Here is a 21,007-nt window from a genome sequence, read left to right as displayed (position 1 = left end):
TGTAAATATTTATGCACCCAACATAGGAGCACCTCAATACATAAGGCAAACGCTAACAGCCATAAAAGGGGAAATTGACAGTAACACAATAATAGTAGGGGACTTTGACACCCCACTTTCACCAATGGAGAGATCATCCAAGATGAAAATAAATAAGGAAACACAAGCTTTAAGTAATAAATTTTAAAAGATGGACTTAATTGATATTTATAGGATATTCCATCCAAAAACAACAGAATACACATTTTTCTCAAGTGCTCATGGAACATTCTCCAGGATAGATCATATCTTGGGTCACAAATCAAACCTTGGTAAATTTAAGAAAATTGAAATCGTATCAAGTATCTTTTCCAACCACAATGCTATGAGACTAAATATCAATTACAGGGAAAAATCTGTAAAAAATACAAATTCATGAAGGCTAAACAGTACACTATTTAATAACCAAGAGATCACGGAAGAAATCAAAGAGGAAATCAAAAAATACCTAGAAATAAATGACAATGAAAGCATGACGACCCAAAACCTATGGGTTGCAGCAAAAGCAGTTCTGAGAGGGAAGTTTATAGCAATACAATCCTACCTCAAGAAACAAGAAATATCTCAAATAAGCAACCTAACTTTATACCTATAGCAATTATTAGAGAACAAAGAACCAAAGGACCCCAAAGTTAGCAGAAGGAAAGAAATCATAAAGATCAGATAAGAAATAAATGAAAAAGAGATGAAGGAAACAATAGCAAAGATCAATAAAATAAAAACTGGTTCTTTAAGAAGATAAACAAAATTGATAAACCATTAGCCAGACTCATCAAGTACAAAAGGGAGAAGACTCAAATCAACAGAATTAGAAATGAAAAGGAGAAATAACAACAGACACTGCAGAAACACAAAGGATCATGAGAGATTACTATACGCAACTATATGCCAATATAATGGACAACCTGGAGAAAATGGACACATTCTTAGAAAAGCACAACCTTCTGAGACTGAACCAGGAAGAAATAGAAAATATAAACAGACCAATCACAAGCACTGAAATTGAAACTGTGATTAAAAATCTTCTGACAAGCAAAAGCCCAGGACCAGATGGCTTCACAGGCGAATTCTATCAAACATTTAGAAAAGAGCTAACACTTTCTTTCTCGAACTCTTCCAAAATATAGCAGAGGGAGTAACACTCCCAAACTCATTCTACGAGGCCACCATTACCTGATACCAGAACCACACAAAGATGTCACACAAAAACAAAACTATAGGCCAATATCTCTGATGAACATAGATGCAAAAATCCTCAACAAAATACTAGCAAACAGAATCCACCAGCACATTAAAAGGATCATACACCTGATCAAGAGAGGTTTAACCTAGGAATTCAAGGATTCGTCAATAAATGCAAATCAATCAATGTGATATACCATATTAACAAATTGAAGGAGAAAAACCATATGATAATCTACAGAGATGCAGAAAAAGCTTTTGACAAAATTCAACATCCATTTGTGATAAAAACCCTCCAGATAGTAGGCATAGAGGGAACCTACCTCAACATAATAAAGGCCATATATGACAAACCCACAGACAACATTGTTCTCAGTGGTGAAAAACTGAAACCATTTCCTCTAAGATCAGTAACAGGACAAGGTTGCATACTCTCACCACTACTACTCAACATTGTTTTGGAAGTTTTACTCACAACAATCAGAGAAGAAAAAGAAATAAAGGAATCCAAATTGGAAAAGAAGAAGTAAAACCGTCACTGTTTGCAGATGACATGATATTATACATAGAGAATCCTAAAGGTGCTACCAAGAAAGTACTAGAGCTAATCAATGAATTTGGTAGAGGAGCAGGATACAAAATTAATGCACAGAAATCTCTTACATTCCTATACACGAATGATGAAACATCTGAAAGAGAAATTAAGGAAACACTCCCATTTACCATTGCAACCAAAAGAATAAAATACCTAGGAATAAACCTACCTAAGGAGACAAAAGACCTGTATGAAGAAAACTATAAGACACTGATGAAAGAAATAAAGATGATACAAACAGATGAAGAGATATACCATGTTCCTGGATTGGAAAAATCAACATTGTGAAAATGACTCTACTACCCAAAGCAATCTACAGATTCAATGCAATCCCTATCAAACTATCAATGGCATTTTTTCACAGAACTAGAACAAAAAAATTTCACAATTTATATGGAAACACAAAAGATGCCGAAGAGCCAAAGCAGTCCTGAGAACGAAAAATGGAGCTGGAAGAATCAGGCTCCCTGAGTTCAGACTATACTAGAAAGCTACACTCATCAGGACAGTATGGTACTGGCACAAAAACAGAAATATAAATCAATGGAACAGGAGAGAAAGCCCAGAGATAAACCCACACACATATGGTAATCTTATATTCGATAAAGGAGGCAAGAGTATACAGTGGAGAAAACAGACTCTTCAATAAGTGGTGCTGGGAAAACTGGACAGCTACATGGAAAAGAATGAAATTAGAACACATTCCTAACACCATACACAAAAAGAAACTCAAAATGGATTAAAGACCTAAATGTAAGGCAAGACACTATAAAACTCTTAGAGGAAAACATAGGCAGAACACTCTATAACATAAATCACAGCAAGATCCTTTTTGACCCACGTCCTAGAGAAATGGAAATGAAAACAAAATAAACAAATGGGACCTAATGAAACTTCAAAGCTTTTGCACAGCAAAGGAAACCATAAACAAGACCAAAAGACAACCCTCAGAATGGGAGAAAATATTTGCAAATGAAGCAACTGACAAAGGATTAATCTCCAAAATATACAAGCAGCTCATGCAGCTCAATTATCAAAAGAACAAACAACCCAATCCAAAAAGGGCCGAAGACCTAAATAGACATTTCACCAAGGAAGACATAGAGATGGTCAAGAGGCACATGAAAAGATGCTCAACATCACTAATCATTAGAGAAACCAAATCAAAACTACAATGAGGTATCACCTCACACTGGTCAGAATGGCCACCATCAAAAAATCTACAAACAATAAATGCTGGAAAGGGTATGGAGAAAAGGGAACCCTCTTGCACCCTTGGTGGGAATGAAAATTGATACAGCCACTATGGAGAACAATATGGAGGTTCCTTAAAACACTAAAAATAGAACTACCGTATGATGACCCAGCAATCCCACTACCCGGGCATATACCCTGAGAAAACCATAATTCGAAAAGAGTCATGTACCACAATGTTGACGGCAGCTCTATGTACAATAGCCAGGACATGGAAGCAACCTAAGTGTCCATTATTGGATGAATGGATAAAGAAGATGTGGCACATATATACAATGGAATATTACTCAGCCATAAGAAAAAATGAAATTGAATTATTTGTAGTGAGGTGGATGGAATGAGAGTCTGTCATACCGAGTGAAGTAAGTCAGAAAGAGAAAAACAAATACCGTATGCTAACACATATATATGGAATCTAAAAGTAAAAAAAGCTTCTGAGGAACCCAGGTGCAGGACAGGAATAAAGATGCAGACGTAGAGAATGGACTTGAGGACACGGGGAGGGGGAAGGGTAAACTGAGATGAAGTGAGAGAGTGGCATGGACATATATATACTACCAAATGTAAAATAGCTAGCTAGTGGGAAGCAGCCACATAGCACAGGGAGATCAGCTCAGTGCTTTGTGACCACCTAGAGGGATAGGGAGGGTGGGAGGGAGATGCACGAGGGAGGAGATATGGGGATATATGTATATGTATAGCCGATTCACTTTGTTATAAAGCAGAAACCAACACACCACTGTAAAGCAGTTATACTTAAAAAAAAAAAAAGAAAGGAATTTGAGTTGTTATTTGTAGTGAGGTGGGTGGACCTAGAGTCTGTCATACAGAGTGAAGTAAGTCAGAAAGAGAAAAACAAATACCGTGTGCTCACACACACACACACACACACACACACACACGTATGGAATCTATTTAAAAAATGTTTCTGATGAACCTAGGGGCAGGATAGGAATAAAGACACAGACGTAGAGAATGGACTTGAGGACATGGGGAGGGGGAAGGGTAAACTGGGACTAAGTGAGAGAGTGGCATGGACATGTATACACTACCAAATGTAAAGTAGATAGCTAGTGGGAAGCAGCGGCATAGCACGGGGAGATCAACTTGGTGCTTTGCGACCACCTAGAGGGGTGGGCTAGGGAGGGTGGGAGGGAGGCGCAAGAGGGAGGGGGTATGGGGATATACGTATGCATATAGTTGATTCACTTTGTTATACAGCGGAAGCTAACACAACACTGTAAAGTAATTATACTCCAATAGAGATTTTTTTTTAAAAAAAAAAACCTAAACTAAATAAACCAACATGAGTCCTCTGAGAAATAGTGTGCTGGGGCGCTGCCATCTCTGTAGCCCCTGCACCTGGTTCGGGATAGTTGATGAGTGGCAGCCAGTGAAAATGTATCATTGCAGAACTGCCATGGGAGGTTTTGGATCCAGCCTTGGACCCAGCCAAATGAGTCCCAGTAGCCAAACGTCTGGAGGACAGCCTAATCATCCTTGTAAACAAGACCATTTCCTTTCCCCCCTGCCCATGGAAAACAGGACCCAACAAACCCCTTGCTGATGCAATATCCCCATCCATGTGCTCAGAGAATAGACCATTGTGTTTTCGCCAAGAGCTGGCTATCCAGTGAATAATGTGTTCCTATACATTTACACTCAGTGTGGAGTATCCTAGGACATGTTTATACTCAAGAAAGGTTAGTATTAACATTGTGTCAGGGGATTAATCCATTTTAATCGCAAATGCCAAGAAAAAAACCCTTTCTTTGGCGCCCAGATGTATGACTTTGGTTAAATATTTATAGATCATTTGGAATGTTTACTCTTCATTCTGGAACTAGGTATTTACTTGCATAATTGCATACTCTTCCCCCACCTCCAACCCTATTCAGTGTTCTCCTGATGTTTTCTCTCTATAAGGAGTAGCAGGGAGATGATGGGCACATCTGGCTACTGGAACAGAGCTTCTGATGTTGGTGGGAGCTGACCCCGAGCTAGTAGAGTAACCAGGAAAATACGCTAGGTATATTACCAGGATCATGGAATGAGGAGGGGCCTCAGAATCAGGAAACCTGGATTCTAGCCCCCAATCTGCTACCAATTAGGTGTGTGACCTTCGCTGGGCCTCAGTTTCCTCATCTATAAAATAAAAGAGATGAATTTGAATTTTTAAAATTTCTTCCAGCTCTGAATCCTCATGGAAACGTTCTCTAAGCCATTTGAAATCCCTACCCACTCCAGATGTAATACTCAGGCTCTCTGGAGCAGTGCCCTCCAATCGAACCTTCTGCAATGATGGAAATGTGGTGTCCCATAAGGTAGCCTCTAGCCACATTTAGCTACGGAGCATTTCAAATGTAGCTAATGTGGCTGAGGGACTGAATTTTAAATCTTATTTTATTAATTTAAATGTCATAGCCATCTGTGATTAGGAGCTACCATATAGGGCAGCATAATGCTAGACGATTAACAATGGTATTGCCTCGCTCCTTACAGAAGGCCATTATCTGCGCTAACGACGGTTTCTAATTTGGAGAAGATTAAAGAAGTTGTTGGTAAACACTGCTCAGTTGGAATGCTCTTTCTTTGATGTAGAAGGTGGGATACAATCAGATATCCTCAGATGGGTTGAGGTTTTCAAAATGTACAACTCCTGAGTTCTTATTAATGCCAGTAAAAAGTGTCAAGCCATTGAACTGATTTCCTCTTTTTTTCTGTCTGAAATGTTAATATGCTTTTAGCTGCACTATGGTAAGCTGGGAAAACAGTATCAGTGTAGGGCATTCTAAGACATCACACAGATTGCACAGAATCAACCTTCATCATTTCACATTAAACATTTTTTATACCAAAAAAAGAGCTTGTTTACTTAACTTGCAAAGTGTTTCTTTGCCATTTAATAGTTGACTGATCTATATTTCATAGCATTGACTGCAGAGAGTTATTCATCTGTCTGAATTAAAAATAGTGGCAGCTCTTCATTATACAACTCGTTGAGTTGAAAATCAGCTATGGCTGTTCCTGGACTTGCCTTTCTTGCTTCCAAATTTACAATATTTTTCTTGATATAGTAAATAATATATGATTATTAGTTATTACTAAAACTAGTACCAGTAATAACTAAGTAATAATAAGCATTTATTAGTCAAGACTTTCTATCATAGCTCTTATAGTACAAATAGCATTCATGATAAATCTTGGGAATATTTGAAAAAATATTAGACGCCAGTCCATGAACTGGTGAGAATGGAGAGTTCTAAAGAATATGATCCACTTGCCCAAGTGGTATTGTATATGTCAGGGTTGGTAAATCCATGGCTTGAAAGCTGTCATTTCCCACCCATTCCTTTGTCTTTGGCTTTCTTTCCCACTGAGCTTGGACCTAGCCTCAGAATTCTTCTCAACACAGTGTTCTAGGCAGCCAGTATCAAACAAGTGAGACAATTAACTGACAACATTTAAGATGAAGCTGATTTTCCCTCTCTGGTTTTTGCCGTGTGGACATGATCGATTTGTAAGAAACAAAAACACAGTAAAATACTATTATATTTCAGCTCTAGAGCTGAAAGGATCCCTAAAGAGCATGCAATCCAATCCCCTTATTTTATACATGAGAAGACTGAGGCTGAAAGAAGTGAGGCGAGTTAAATAAGGTTAGAAAGTCAGTTGGTGGCAAAAATAGGACTAGATCCCAGCCTCCTGACTCAGACAGACTCAGCAAGACAGACACCGTCTCCAGCCTACCACGTGGTAATTGTACTTTGCATGTTTGGTGCAGGAGTATCATTGCTCTTGAGTTTACTGGAAACGATGTCTACTTTCCTGGACAAATGAGCTGGATAGGCCTATTAAACTGGGCCCATCTATTGGTTTGTGGTGTGGCCACATCCAAACAGATTATCTGGTATATTTTCCCATGAGTCGGATTTACATGTTTTCCAGACATCTGTGTCCAGTGCCAACTGATTGGAAGAAAGAAATAGCAGCCCATTAATTGAAACGACCAACCCTAGCTTAGCAGGACCCACTGGAATGTTTAGTTCTGATTAACAAATACAATCTTTATTTTTATCATTAGCAAATTCCTGGATGTTTGCCTTTGTTAATGTGTTGCTCTTCACCTAATAATTTGCTCCTCTTAATACAGCCTGTGTCCTCAAGAGGGGTTGCTCCTATGCCTTAATAAACTGTTTATTAAGTTTAATAACATTGATATCATTGTCAGGCAGTTTCTAAGGGTTGAGCCCTCACATTTTAAATAGAGAGGAGTGAAACCTGCTATTCTAATCATGCAGTAGCAGGAACCTGGGAGTCTGGGTTATTCCATCTTTATTATTTTTTTTGATTTATAGTTGATATACAATATTATGTTAGTTTCAGATGTACAGCAAAGTGGTTCACATATATATATATTCGTATATATACTCATATATGTGTATACATATATATATATATTCTTTTCCAGATTCTTTTCCATTACAGGTTATTACAAGATATTGAATATAGTTCCCTGTGCTATACAGTAAATCCTTCTTGTTTAGCTATTTTATATATAGTGTTGTGTATCTGTTAATCCCATACTCCTAACTTATGCCTCCTCCCTTCCGCCTTTGGAGTTACCCGTTCTTTAGATTGTGTTTACAATCTAAATGGTTCTTTAGGTTGGCAATGTTAAATGATTTGCAAAGTGAGAATCACATTTATTATTTATTAAGTAGTATAATGACTATAAATGAACAATCAGGAGAAGGGTATAATTGTGGTTAATGGCATTATCATTAACTGCCAGGTGCATCTGTTTCTGAACAAACATTCAGTGCCTCTGTTTAGAGGTATGTTTATATCCTAGTTTCCCCTGCTGTTGAACATTCCCATTAAGCAGCAAGTTTTATTAGAGTAGTTTACTCTCCTTCCTTTTTTTCCTTTTAACACTTTGGTTGTGTCTCAAAGATCCCCTTCTTGTTTTTCCAATTAGATCCTTATAATCCTTTCAGTAAACTAAATTTCAGTGTGTCTGAAGCTTCTCAGCTCTTCCGAAGGCATGAGCAGGAGAGGCCTGATCCCCCAGTTTCCATAGGAAGACACACCCTTCAGCTAGTGACTTGTAATTTCCTTTACAAGATTGGCTTGGTTCCTGCCATACCTTGGGTCTACGAAGAAGCAGACCAGACACTCAGGGTTTCTTTTTTTTTTGCTTTTAACATCTTTATTGGAGTATAATTGCTTTACAATGGTGTGTTAGTTTCTGCTTTATAGCAAAGTGAATCCACTATACATATACCTATATCCCCATATCTCCTCCCTCTTGCATCTCCCTCCCACCCTCCCTATCCCGCCCCTCTAGGTGGGCACAAAGCACCGAGCTGATCTCCCTGTGCCATGAGGCTGCTTCCCACTAGCTATCTAGTTTGCATTTGGTAGTGTATATATGTCCATGCCACTCTCTCACTTCATCCCAGCTTACCCTTCCCCCTCCCCATGTCCTCAAGTCCATTCTCTACATCTGCGTCTTTATTCCTGCCCTGCCCCTAAGTTCCTCAGAACCATTTTTTTACATGCCATATATATGTGTTAGCATACGGTATTTGTTTTTCTCTTTCTGACTTACTTCACTCTGTATGACAGACTCTAGGTCCATCCACCTCACTACAGATAACTCAATCTCATTTCTTTTTATGGCTAATACTCCATTGTATATATGTGCCACATCTTCTTTATCCATTCATCTGTCAATGGACACTTAGGTTGCTTCCATGTCCTCGTTATTGTAAATAGAGCTGCAATGAACATTGTGGTACATGACTCTTTTTGAATTATGGTTTTCTCAGGGTATATGCCCAGTAGTGGGATTGCTGGGTCATATGGTAGTTCTATTTTTAGTTTTTTAAGGAACCTCCATACTGTTTTCCATAGTGGTTGTATCAATTTACATTCCCACCAAGACTGCAAGAGGGTTCCCTTTTCACCACACCCTTTCCACCATTTATTGTTTGTAGATTTTTTGATGGTGGCCATTCTGACCGGTGTGAGGTGATACCTCATTGTAGTTTTGATTCGGATTTCTCTAATGATTAGTGATGTTGAGCATCTTTTCATGTGCCTCTTGGCCATCTCTATGTCTTCCTTGGTGAAATGTCTATTTAGATCTTCTGCCCATTTTTGGATTGGGTTGTTTGTTTTTTGATATTGAGTTGCATGAGCTGCTTGTAAATTTTGAAGGTTAATCTTTTGTCACTTGCTTCATTTGCAAATATTTTCTCCCATTCTGAGGGTTGTCTTTTGGTCTTGTTTATGGTCTCCTTTGCTGTGCAAAAGATTTTAAGTTTCATTAGGTCCCATTTGTTTATTTTTATTTCCATTTCTCTAGGAGGTGGTTCAAAAAGGATCTTGCTGTGATTTATGTCATAAAGTGTTCTGCCTTTGTTTTCCTCTATGAGTTTTATAGTGTCTGGCCTTACATTTAGGTCTTTAATCCATTTTGAGTTTCTTTTTGTGTATGGTGTTAGGAATGTGTTCTAATTTCATTCTTTTACATGTAGATGTCCAGTTTTCCCAGCACCACTTATTGAAGAGGCTGTCTTTTCTCCATTGTATATTCTTACCTCCTTTATCAAAAATAAGGTGACCATATGTGTGTGGGTTTATCCCTGGACTTTCTATCCTGTTCCATTGATCTATATTTCTGTTTTTGTGCCAGTACTATACTGTCTTGATTACTGTAGCTTTGTAGTATAGTCTGAAGTCAGGGAGCCTGATTCCTCCAGCTCTGTTTTTCTTTCTCAAGATTGCTTTGGCCATTCGGAGTCTTTTGTGTTTCCATGCAAATTGTGAAATTTTTTGTTCTACTTCTGTGAAAAATGCCAGTGGTAGTTTGATAGGGATTGCATTGAATCTGTAGATTGCTTTGGGTAGTAGAGTCATTTTCACAATGTTGATTCTTCCAATCCAAGAACATGGTATATCTCTCCATCTGTCTGTATCATCTTTAATTTCTTTCATCAGTGTCTTATAGTTTTCTTCATACAGGTCTTTTGTCTCCTTAGGTAGGTTTATTCCTAGGTATTTTATTCTTTTGGTTGCAGTGGTAAATGGGAGTGTTTCCTTAATTTCTCTTTCAGATTTTTCATCATTCGTGTATAGGAAAGCAAGAGATTTCTGTGCATTAATTTTTATCCTGGTACTTTACCAAATTCATTGATTAGCTCTAGTAGTTTTCTGGTAGCATCTTTAGGATTCTCTATGTATAATATCATGTCATCTGCAAACAGTGACAGTTTTACTTTTTCCGATTTGGATTCCTTTTATTTCTTTTTTGTCTCTGACTGCTGTGTCTAAAACTTCCAAAACTCTTGAATAGTAGTGGTGAGAGTGGGCAACCTTTTCTTGTTCCTGATCTTGGTGGAAATGGTTTCAGTTTTTCACCATGCAAACGATGTTGCCTGTGGGTTTTTGTTGCAATGGTAAATGGGACACTCAAGTTTCTTGACAGAGAAGAGGATGTGAGTGTCTTCCCTTACAGGGTAAAAGTAGAAAAGGGAAAGTTGTAAAAATTTGTGTTTTTTTCATATTATCTCAGCTCCTCTTTCAGTGAGACCCCATAACTCATCTCTAATGAGCTCTATTCCAACTGTATCGCAGACTATGCCCTCTGAAATGTTGGCTTTGAAAATGTTACTTCTCCTGGCGCTATTTAGCCTCAAAGAGACCCCTCCCACAGAGTATATGTAGTTTACGTGTACACTCTTAATAAAGGAAAGTCTGACTGCCAACATCAGCTCCTTCAACTTCTTCCAGATCATTCTTCTTTCTCATATTGCTGTCACCACCAGCCTCATTTTCACATGAAATCAGATACCTTCCTATCAATACTGAAGGAAGGTATCTCATCCCACACTAGGATCCACCCATTCTACTCAGATCATTGACTCCTTCCACACTATTAAGCTCAAGGCCTTGTATCAGAGCTTTTCCTGTGGAATTCACATAGAGACCAAAACCAGTATAATGGTGAGCTTTCCAGTTGCTAATTTATAAATGTCTGACATTTTTCTCTGTGAGGGAATTTGAATGAATTTGAATTTGCAGGTCCTTTGTTGTAAAGGTCTAGGGTTAAGGAATCTCTACTTCTACTCCCCTTTACCTCCTTAGAATGTGTGTTACCATTATCCTCAAACCATCCAACCCTGGGATACTTGCAGAGTCCATATCTTTGCCCATATAGCAAATCATGGTTGGGGAAGAATTCTTTATTAGTTTGGGACCTCTGTGAAGCAGACTCTAATATGGCATTAGATATGCATGAGGTTTATTGAGCTGAGTTCCCATGAGGAAAAATGGGAAGGGAGCCAAAGGAAGTAGGGGCTGTTAGATCATAGTGCGGGGCCAACCCCTGTGAAAAAGAGGGAAGGAAAGAGGATTGGACAAGTAGAATCTCAGATTGCAGGACAGTTTTGAGAATGTTTCAGCCAAGCCAATAAAGAGTCCTCAAGCCAAAGTCGCCCATGAGAGAGGAGTCCCCTGTCTCACGGAAGGGGCCCACATTAGTATTCTTGCCATGCTCAGCCATTGGCTAGGAACTGCCTGCTGGAAGCATGACCTCGGCTCAAATGCAGCGATGGATTCAGAGGGTCAGCAGCTAGGGCCATCTGTCAATTATGCTCCCCAAAGCAAGAGAACTGTGTGGCACATTTTCAGGGCTGCCACAAAACCTAATAATCACTGGGCTTGGTTCATTGGAAAATCTTCATCACCAGCTGCTACTCTGACCTAAGCACTGTGAGTAAACATTATTTCACCCGTGTCAGTGGCTCACAGCAGGTTGTTTGAATCAGCCATCTCTTTCCTAAAAATCTGGTCAGATCCCCTGCACCATCACTAAAATCTATTAATCAATTTTTCTGGTCACATGAGCAAAAATCGAAAGCATCAGCTTCTTCTTCCCTGGGTCCATCTCTGTCTTTTCCAGTGCTCAAGAGATAGCCATCCTCGTTGTCCTTTGTGACCCCAAGCTACTCTGCTTTCTTCTACTTCTCCTTTGTTTCCATAATCTTTCCATAATCTGGCTCCTTCCCTTCTGCTATCAGACATGTCCTGGTTTCTCCACTCTTGCATAAACCTTCACTCTACCTCAATTTGAAATCCAAATTACTTTCCCATCTTTCCACACTTGCTGCCATTGGTTCAGGACAGTGCGTTACAGTGTAATACATGTTCCAATGTGAGTGTGTGTCAGAGGTCACCTGCAGGGCTTGTTGAAACACAAATTATTGGACCTCCCCTCCCAGAGGTTCTGATTCAGTCTGTTTGGGGTGAGGATCTGATCATTTGCGCTTCTAACGAGCTCCCAAGTGATGTGGATGCTGCTGGTCCAGGAGCCACACTTTGAGAAGCACTGGTATAGCAGTTAAGAGTGTGGCTTCTGGATCCAGTCTGCCTGAGTTCAAATCCTGGCTCTGACTCTTAAGTTGTGTAACATTAGGCAAGTTCTTAGTCCCTCAGTTTCCTCATTTGTAAAATAGAGGTAATAATGCCTACCTCATACAGTTGTTGTGGAGATTACATGATTTAATATATATAGTTCTTAGTACACTGGCACATACCTGGCACATAATAAATGCTGTAACTTGTTAGGTATTATTGTTCAATCGACCCAAAATGCTAGAGCCAGTAAGAATAATCTAGGCCATCCCTCACCAAATCCAAGTCCAAATTTGCATAATACCTTTATTCTTGCCGTATGTAGTACTCATTATTTTACTAAATGCTTTTCTTTAGGTTGGCTCATGGTTTTACCTGGCTAAATTTATTTTAAAATAAAAATAGAAATGGAAGACCAGTGTTTTCCAAATTTAAGATAGAATATATACAAAACTATTAAAATAAAATAAATTTATCTGTGTACCACCTCAAACCACTTATTGTTTGGGTATCCCTCTTTGAAAGAGGATTGATGTCACTCATAAGCCTTCTTTTCAAATAAGGAAACTGAAATCCAAAGGAAAGGAGGTACTCAGTTATGATCACAGAAAGTTAATGGCAGAGCTGAGACCAAGTCTCCTAAATCCCTGACAAGGACACTGTCTTTACTACCTCTTGGAAGAAATGCCCCACTACCCCTTCCTCCTGCCTTAGGATGACATTATAGCAGCTGTCTCTCTAATACTGAAGACACCTAATTTCTAGCAAGGTTTTGTCATTTAACCTGATTTTATAGGTCTGTAACAACATCTGTTTTTTATATCATAGGGGTTTTGGCCATGGTTGATTATAGTCCTAAGAGCTTAGAGTTGGAAGAGAAGCTGAACATGCTGGCTGCCAGATAATTAGGAGGAAGTGTGAAAAATGAACATGGGCAAGAAAAACAGTCAGAGGTTTTTAACAGGGTGAGGTTGGCAGACCAGTGACAGGAGTGAACTGAAAAGCAGATTCAGGGTACATACACAACTTGGATCTCAACAAAGTTAGAGGAAAGAGGAAACAAGAGCAGGGAAGAGGAAAGAGGCTCCGAATGCTGTGTTGTTTGGTAGGCCATATGCAAGCATGGGAGAAGTCTATTTAGCTGATGAGTCTCTTTATAGAACCATCACTCCTTTCTCAAGTTCTTTCAACGCCCAAGGGCATCCTGGCCCTCACTTTGAGAAATGCTGCTTTACATTTTAGTGTGGAGCACTAACACAGACTCTTCTAGATAGCATAGACCCTCACCTTAGTCCAATTCAAATAGCAGTCCATCAGAGCAGAACTTTGCATACAGCTCCCTTCAGGAGGTAAGTCCCCTCAATTCTGAGGTGCCCTTCCATTTTTCTTCTTCCCTGTGAGACTCAGAGTGGCTTGAGCAATTAGCAGAACCAACAATGGGGGTTCTTTGTAAGTGTGCTCTCAAGAGGGATAGAGCCTTCTTAAGCCATCCAACTTTTGGAAAGCTTTCCTGGCAGATCTAGGGAAGGGTTTATACAAAACGTGGCCAGGGTTTGCTTTTTCCCTGAGGCACCATTTTCCATTGTTGCTTTTTTTATAACTGGAGTTAAGAAGTTCAGGATTATACAAAAGATGCTGAATAGCCAAAGCAATCTTGAAAAAGAAAAATGGAGCTGGAGGAATCAGGCTCCCTGACTTCAGACTGTACTACAAAGCTACAGTCATCAGGAAAGTATGGTACTGGCACAAAAACAGAAATATAGATTAATGGAACAGGATAGAAAGCCCACACACATATGGTCACCTTATTTTTGATAAAGGAGGCAAGAATATACAATGGAGAAAAGACAGCCTCCTCAATAAGTGGTGCTGGGAAAACTGGAGAGCTACATGTAAAAGAATGAAATTAGAACACTCCCTAACACCATACACAAAAATAAACTCCAAATGGATTAAAGATCTAAATGTAAGGCCAAACACTATAAAACTCTTAGAGGAGAACATTCTATGACATAAATCATAGCAAGATCCTTTTTGACCCACCTCCTAGAGTAATGGAAATAAAAACAAAAATAAACAAATGGGACCTAATGAAACTTCAAAGCTTTTGCACAACAAAGGAAACCATAGGGCTTCCCTGGTGGCGCAGTGGTTGAGAGTCCGCCTGCCAATGCAGGGGACACGGGTTCATGCCCCGGTCCGGGAAGATCCCACATGCCACAGAGCGGCTGGGCCCATGAGCCATGGCCGCTGAGCCTGCGCGTCCGGAGCCTGTGCTCCTCAACGAGAGAGGCCACCACAGTGAGAGGCCCGCGTACCGCAAAAAAAAAAAAAAAGGAAACCATAGACATGATGAAAAGACAACCCTCAGAATGGGAGAAAATATTTGCAAATGAAGCAACTGACAAAGGATTAATCTCCAAAATATACAAGCAGTTCATGCAGCTCAATATCAAAAAAACAAACAACCCAGTCCAAAAATGGGCAGAAGACCTAAACAGACATTTCTCCAAAGAAGATATACAGATTGCCAACAAACACGTGAAAGGATGCTCAACATCACTAATCATTAGAGAAATGCAAATCAAAACTACAATGAGGTATCACCTCACACTGGTCAGAATGGCCATCATCAAAAAATCTAGAAACAGTGAGTGCTGGAGAGGGTGTGGAGAAAAGGGAACTCTCCTGTACTGTTGGTGATAATGTAAATGATACAGCCACTATGGAGAACAGTATGGAGGTTCCTTAAAAAACTAAAAACAGAACAACCATATGACCCAGCAATCCCACTACTGGGCCTATACCCGGAGAAAACCATAATTCAAAAAGAGACAGGTACCCCAATGTTCATTGCAGCTCTATTTACAATAGCCAGGACATGGAAGCAACCTAAGTGTCCACTGACAGATGAATGGATAAAGAAGATGTGGCACATATATACAATGGAATATTACTCAGCCATAAAAAGGAGTGAAATTGAGTTATTTGTAGTGAGGTGAATGGACCTAGCGTCTGTCATACAGAGTGAAGTAAGTCAGAAAGAGAAAAACAAATACTGTATGCTAACTCATATACATGGAATCTGAAAAAATGGTACAGATGAACCTAGTGGCAGGGCAGGAATAATGACACAGATGTAGAGAACGGACTTGAGGACATGGTGGGAGGGGAGGGAAAGCTGGGACAAGGTGAGAGAGTAGCATTGACATATATACACTACCAAGAAGGAGGGGATATGGGGATATATGTATAGATATAGCTGATTTACTTTGTTGTACAGCAGAAACTATATATAACAATTATACTCCCATATAAATGGGAAAAAAACCCTTATCTCACTGGAAAAAAAAAGTTCAGGATTTGCGCAGATAAGGTAAAGTAAACAAAATGTTTTACCCCACTGATGGTTTCTCCAAGCTTAACTTCCCCTCTCCCCACGTACTCCTTCCATCCTAGTTCCTTGATCCTGGCATATACACACCTCTGACCCCTCTTCTATTCTGCACAGTTCCCCAAGATAAGCAAAACTAACAGAGGTAGCTATATGCAGAGTGCCCATGAGTGTTACCACATCTATTGATACAAGATTTAGAGAAGTGTGTGAGCTGTATAAAATGGACATCCTGGCCTCAAATCATTGTGCGTTTAACATGTACAGTTGATTGATTTCACCTTTTTTTCTTCCCAGACAGGAATTAATTATTCCCCTTGCATGTTAGCAAACCAACATGTCATGTTCTTTGGGACTCGGAGTGTGTTAATTCAAACCAAATTACAAAAGTCCCCTGATGTCAACTATAACTGTCTAGGAGTACTTTCGTTGCAACCCTATTCCAGGCATCTTAGGGAAGAATATCATAGAGTAAAAATCATTCCCTTTAAATTAGGTGTACCCATAGGATTACACATCCCACTGAAATGTTCGGTAAAATCTTGTTAGGCCAGAACCTTTGCTATCTGGGATATCTGTGGTACTCCTCTTTTAGGAGGAATCACATATGAGAGGGAAATGACCCGAGAGGTCAGGGATATAGCCCAGAAAAGAAAAAAAAAAAGAGCCTTCATGTAGCATCCTGGGACCCCTTCCCATTTAGTCCATGTCCTGAAGCTCTAACAAATACAGACTCAGACAATGGGAAATGATCTACTGGAGAATAACTCAGAAGCCACTGAGCTCTCAAATAGCAAAGAAAGATTTTCTATCATCTCTACCTTATGAGACAGGAAGTTTGCCTCTGACAATTTAGAGAGATTTGCATCAATAAGGGTTTTTCCATGAGGCCTCAATGAACCATACAATTCTGTAAATTTGCACAGTCCATACTCCAAGAGTCCCCATTACCTAAAAGATTTGCTGTAAACTCTAATAAATACCTTAATAAATTAATGAGTTTTCTAAAAGATAGGGCCCACAGGAACCCACAGATCCTAGGATATAATTCCCAAGGGCTGAGGAAGTTGCTTGTGAATCAGACAGGACCTTCTGCAGCTTGGGGAAGAAGTGGGGGTTCTAGTTCTGCCCCAGCCTGGCCTGGGCTCCACGGGAATATATGCATTCTCTATTTTTACTTGGTTTCTGGGCTTGTATGTGGAAATCATTCAGTGGTCTCAGTACCTATGACAGGATCCAGGATTCTCATTTCAACAAATATTTCATGGCCATGTGGCTAGGTTCTAGAGAAACAAAGATGAACAAGACAGAGACCCCACCCTCAAGCACCTCACTACCTGGTGACAGAAGGAGACCAAGAGATTAACAATCACAATTTACAGAGGTAAATGTTATTATCGAGGTATAAACACAATGCAAAGTGAGCATTTTTTGTTATTTGACAGATAGTAGAAATAGCTATAAGGATGATTATTTCCTTTGCTGATGTGACCACTTTGTTTTTATGGGTTAAGATCAGATTTATCTGAACTAGGAAAAAAAAAGAAAAAACATAATTAGTTCATCACTGTACGTTATAGGGATATATGTTGACCAGCATATAACTTCTTGCAAAAATATTTTCACATGAGAATTCACATTTGGGCCTTTATTTACTATATAACATAACTTTTGTATATCTAGCTCCCTTCTATAATATCCGCTACACGAGGGCAGGGATTTTTGCCTGTTTCGTTCACTGTTGTAGCTGCAGCGCCTAGAACTGAGCCAGTGAATGTGTAATAAATATTTGTTGAACAGATGAATAAATTAAATATAGATGATTAAAAATTATGAGAAGTGCCTTGAAAGAATATTAACGTGTGTGATTAGAGATTATAACAAGGGGATCTGCTGTAGATCAGGGCATCTCGATGGGTCTCTCTGAGCCAGAGACATTTGAGCAGAGACATGGGCGTTACCCTTTAGACAACAAACAGCTCCCATATGGCATACAAAAACTCCTGGAAATCTGCAGGTGTCTGGTTTTTAAGTGACTCCCATTTGCAGGATACTCAGTTGACATGTTAAGAAATGGGTTCGAAGTGGCAATTTGTAAGCGGGGGTTCTTGTTGATTATCTCAGTCTCCCAGTTCTACCTAAATCATTGGGTTTAAAGCCAAGGCAACGGAGTTCAGACCCATGTTTCCCTCCTGCTTCAGTCCCCATGTGGGATTCTGCATAGACTTAGCTCCGTGCATTCAGTCTCTTGAAACTCCTCTGTGACCTCTCTGGAGCTGGTACCACCACTCAGGATGCTCTTCTTCGTTGGCAAGAGACAGGTCTGCCATCTGGAGTCAGAAAAACAGCCTGCCAACCACTGAACAGTTCAGCCTGGGCCCTGGACAATGAGCATCGGGCAATAGCCAATTCCTTGTCTGCAATTTGCTGATTATCACACCCCAGGGTGTGGGATTGTACAGCCAGGACCGCTTTGCTCTGCCTCTCATCAAGGCAGAATGAACACAGATCCTGACAGGTCAGATCTTCCCCCAGACCTCAGAGGTTGCTGTACAAAGGACCAGGCTTAATCTCTGGCCAAGTGTATAATTCATTTATCTGCACGGTCATGAATTCTGGGCTCTCAGGGCAGGAAGCGTGGGGCATTGTGACTGGTTCTACAGGCCCAGGGAGTCACTTAAGCCCTGATTGTATTGTGGAGGGAGGGATTTCGGAGACAAAGGCCTCTGTCCTCCAGAGATTGAGCAGACTGGAAGGGGAGCCTATGCGCACAAACAAATGGCGCTGTAGGGAGAGGTTGACAGCCTTGTCATCAATGCCCATGAACTTCTCTAGATCATGTAAGTGATGACAAGGGGGCTGGAATTAATTATTTCATAGACTTTAGCCGAGAGGAATTGAGATAGGTAAAGAGTTCATCTCAGGATGTTTGCCCACTGCACATCCGCCACTTTGCAGTGGAGAGAAGTTTTAAACACCAAGGGCTACTTTTTTCACTTGTCCCCTTCTCAGGGAGTTGTTGGGGGTCTTAATGGTCTTAATTTTCGCCTCCAGCTGTCAGAGCTCCTTTACCACCACCCAAAAGACTTGAAATAGAAGGCAGTGCTGTATAGAGAGCAGATACTTTAAAGCTAATTGGAAATTGTTTGGAAATTTACAGTTTCCTGGCTTGGCCAGCTGGCGCTCTCTCTCTGATCCTCTGGACTTCCTGCTGAAGAGAGATGGGAAGGGGATGCCATTCTGTGTTCCTGGAGTTTCATTTGCATGGTTCCACAGCCTGAGGGAAGTTGACCCGCTGCAATAAATGTAGCCTCAAATTTAGAGTTATTTGGATTTTCAAGCGTTTCCAGCTCCATATCTTTCATGTCACTGCAGCCTACCTTGAACTGTGCAATGGAGGGCGTTTTAATCATGAATTGTATGTTATATATACACTGCAGGCTCTAGAAAGGGAGGAGGCGGAGTGTCATGGAAGGCAGAAAGCACTGCAGAGGAAGGCAAAGCACAGAGCTCTAGTGCCTACTCTGACCTTGTATACTTCACCTCTTTGTATGGTGAAATATCTGGATGCGTCATTTTTTACTTTTCTCCCTATTCATTTTTGGGATGTGATGTGAAGGACATGATGAAATGCCAGGCCCAGATCTCCCTAACCAATCCTGTTCGTATCTACACTGACAATCATTCGTCACTCCATTGAAGGGTCCCTGAGTGCAATCATTATCTGGAATGCGATCAGGCATCAAATACATTATCAGTCATTAATACTTTTCCCCTCAGATGCATTTATCAAATTAGTCTCGAGAAAATTGGGACCCCTGGGGAAACGGGCTGAAAGTATAAAGCTCTCTATGGTGACTGGAGAGGATTTTGTTCGCTTAGTCTTTTTACCCTTTGACACCTAATAATAGGTGCATAGATAGTTGCATAGATAATCAGATAGTTCCTAGATAATCAGCAAGCCCTAAAGATTCCCTGCTTCATATGAGTTCACTTATCTGCCAGCCAACAGCCTTATCACCGGTAAAACCATCAGAGGACTCTATTATCCCAGTGCATCCCAAGCAGTTTGTTGCTTTTTTCAGCAAATCTTTGTTAAGCGCTAATTCTAGCACTGTGCTAGGTCCTGTAGAGGATATGGAAAATATTCCCATAGTCTTCCTTTAATGAGCTTGTTTTCTGGTTACTGGAGATAAGTCGACAAAATCTGCAATGTATACCTTTAAGGACCACGTGCTAAGTGACATAATTAGTGCTCCAGATAGAGTTTTGCAGTGATGTAGCAGATGGATTAGTCATGATAGGGTTCTTGATGGAGATGAGACTTTTCCTGGGGCCTTTAAAAATGCATATAATTTTAATATGAAGAGAAGAAGGAAGAGGGCCACTTGTGCAAAGAGAATTACACGAACCAAGGTCCGGAGGTGGGAATGAGCCTATAAATGTATGTGGAGGGATTATGTAAAAGAGGTAAGGGTAGGAAAAAAAAGCTTCAGACCAGAGTAAAGAGCAGAGGAATCTTGATTTGATCCTTTACAGCAGTATCTTCAAAACCTTTTTGATCATACACTCCTGTCAGAAAAATACATTAGCATACCCCCAACGTACGTATATTTATTTGTAAAGTGTATACTTATACTAATGCACTAGTACATTATAAAGCATAAGCAAAAATTATAAAGGATGATGTAATAAAATTTTTAAAGTTCTAATATTTCCTTCTCATACCCCCCAAAATCATCTTGTGTTCCCCCTGGGGTGCCTGTGCCCCCGCTCTGGATACCACTGCCTTAGAGCATCAGTTAAACATTTTGGGACCACAGAGCCCTTTAAAAATCTGATGAAAGCTACATGTCGTCTTCTCTCCCCAGAAATCCATGCACAGATGCTTAAGTTTTTTGTACAATTTCAAAAACGGTGGAACAGGGGATGAACCCTCTGAAGCCCATTCTTAGACCCCAGTTTAAGAACCCCTTCCCTGGGTGGAGAAAGGCACTGAAGACTTCTGAGTAGTATAACAGCCTATAGACTTTAATCTTTTCATTGAATTTGGTCATCGTGCATAAGATGAATTGGCTGTGGCCAGGGTGGTGTGGGGAAGGGCAGGTGGTAGAAGCAGG

General features: G+C 40.1%; 1 protein-coding gene across 1 annotated transcript in view; it reads left to right on the top strand.

Moving 5' to 3' along the window:
• The window catches only part of COL4A6 (collagen type IV alpha 6 chain), a gene marked incomplete at both ends in the record, with an annotated part of 281,869 nt that overhangs the window by 169,682 nt on the left and 91,180 nt on the right, over positions 1 to 21,007 (top strand). The gene's annotated exons all lie outside the window — the stretch shown is intronic.

This window comes from Grampus griseus (genome assembly GCF_964374135.1).
Source record: "Grampus griseus genome assembly, chromosome: X".
Classification (NCBI taxonomy): Eukaryota; Metazoa; Chordata; class Mammalia; order Artiodactyla; family Delphinidae; genus Grampus; species Grampus griseus.
This window is presented reverse-complemented; position numbering and strand designations above follow the sequence as displayed.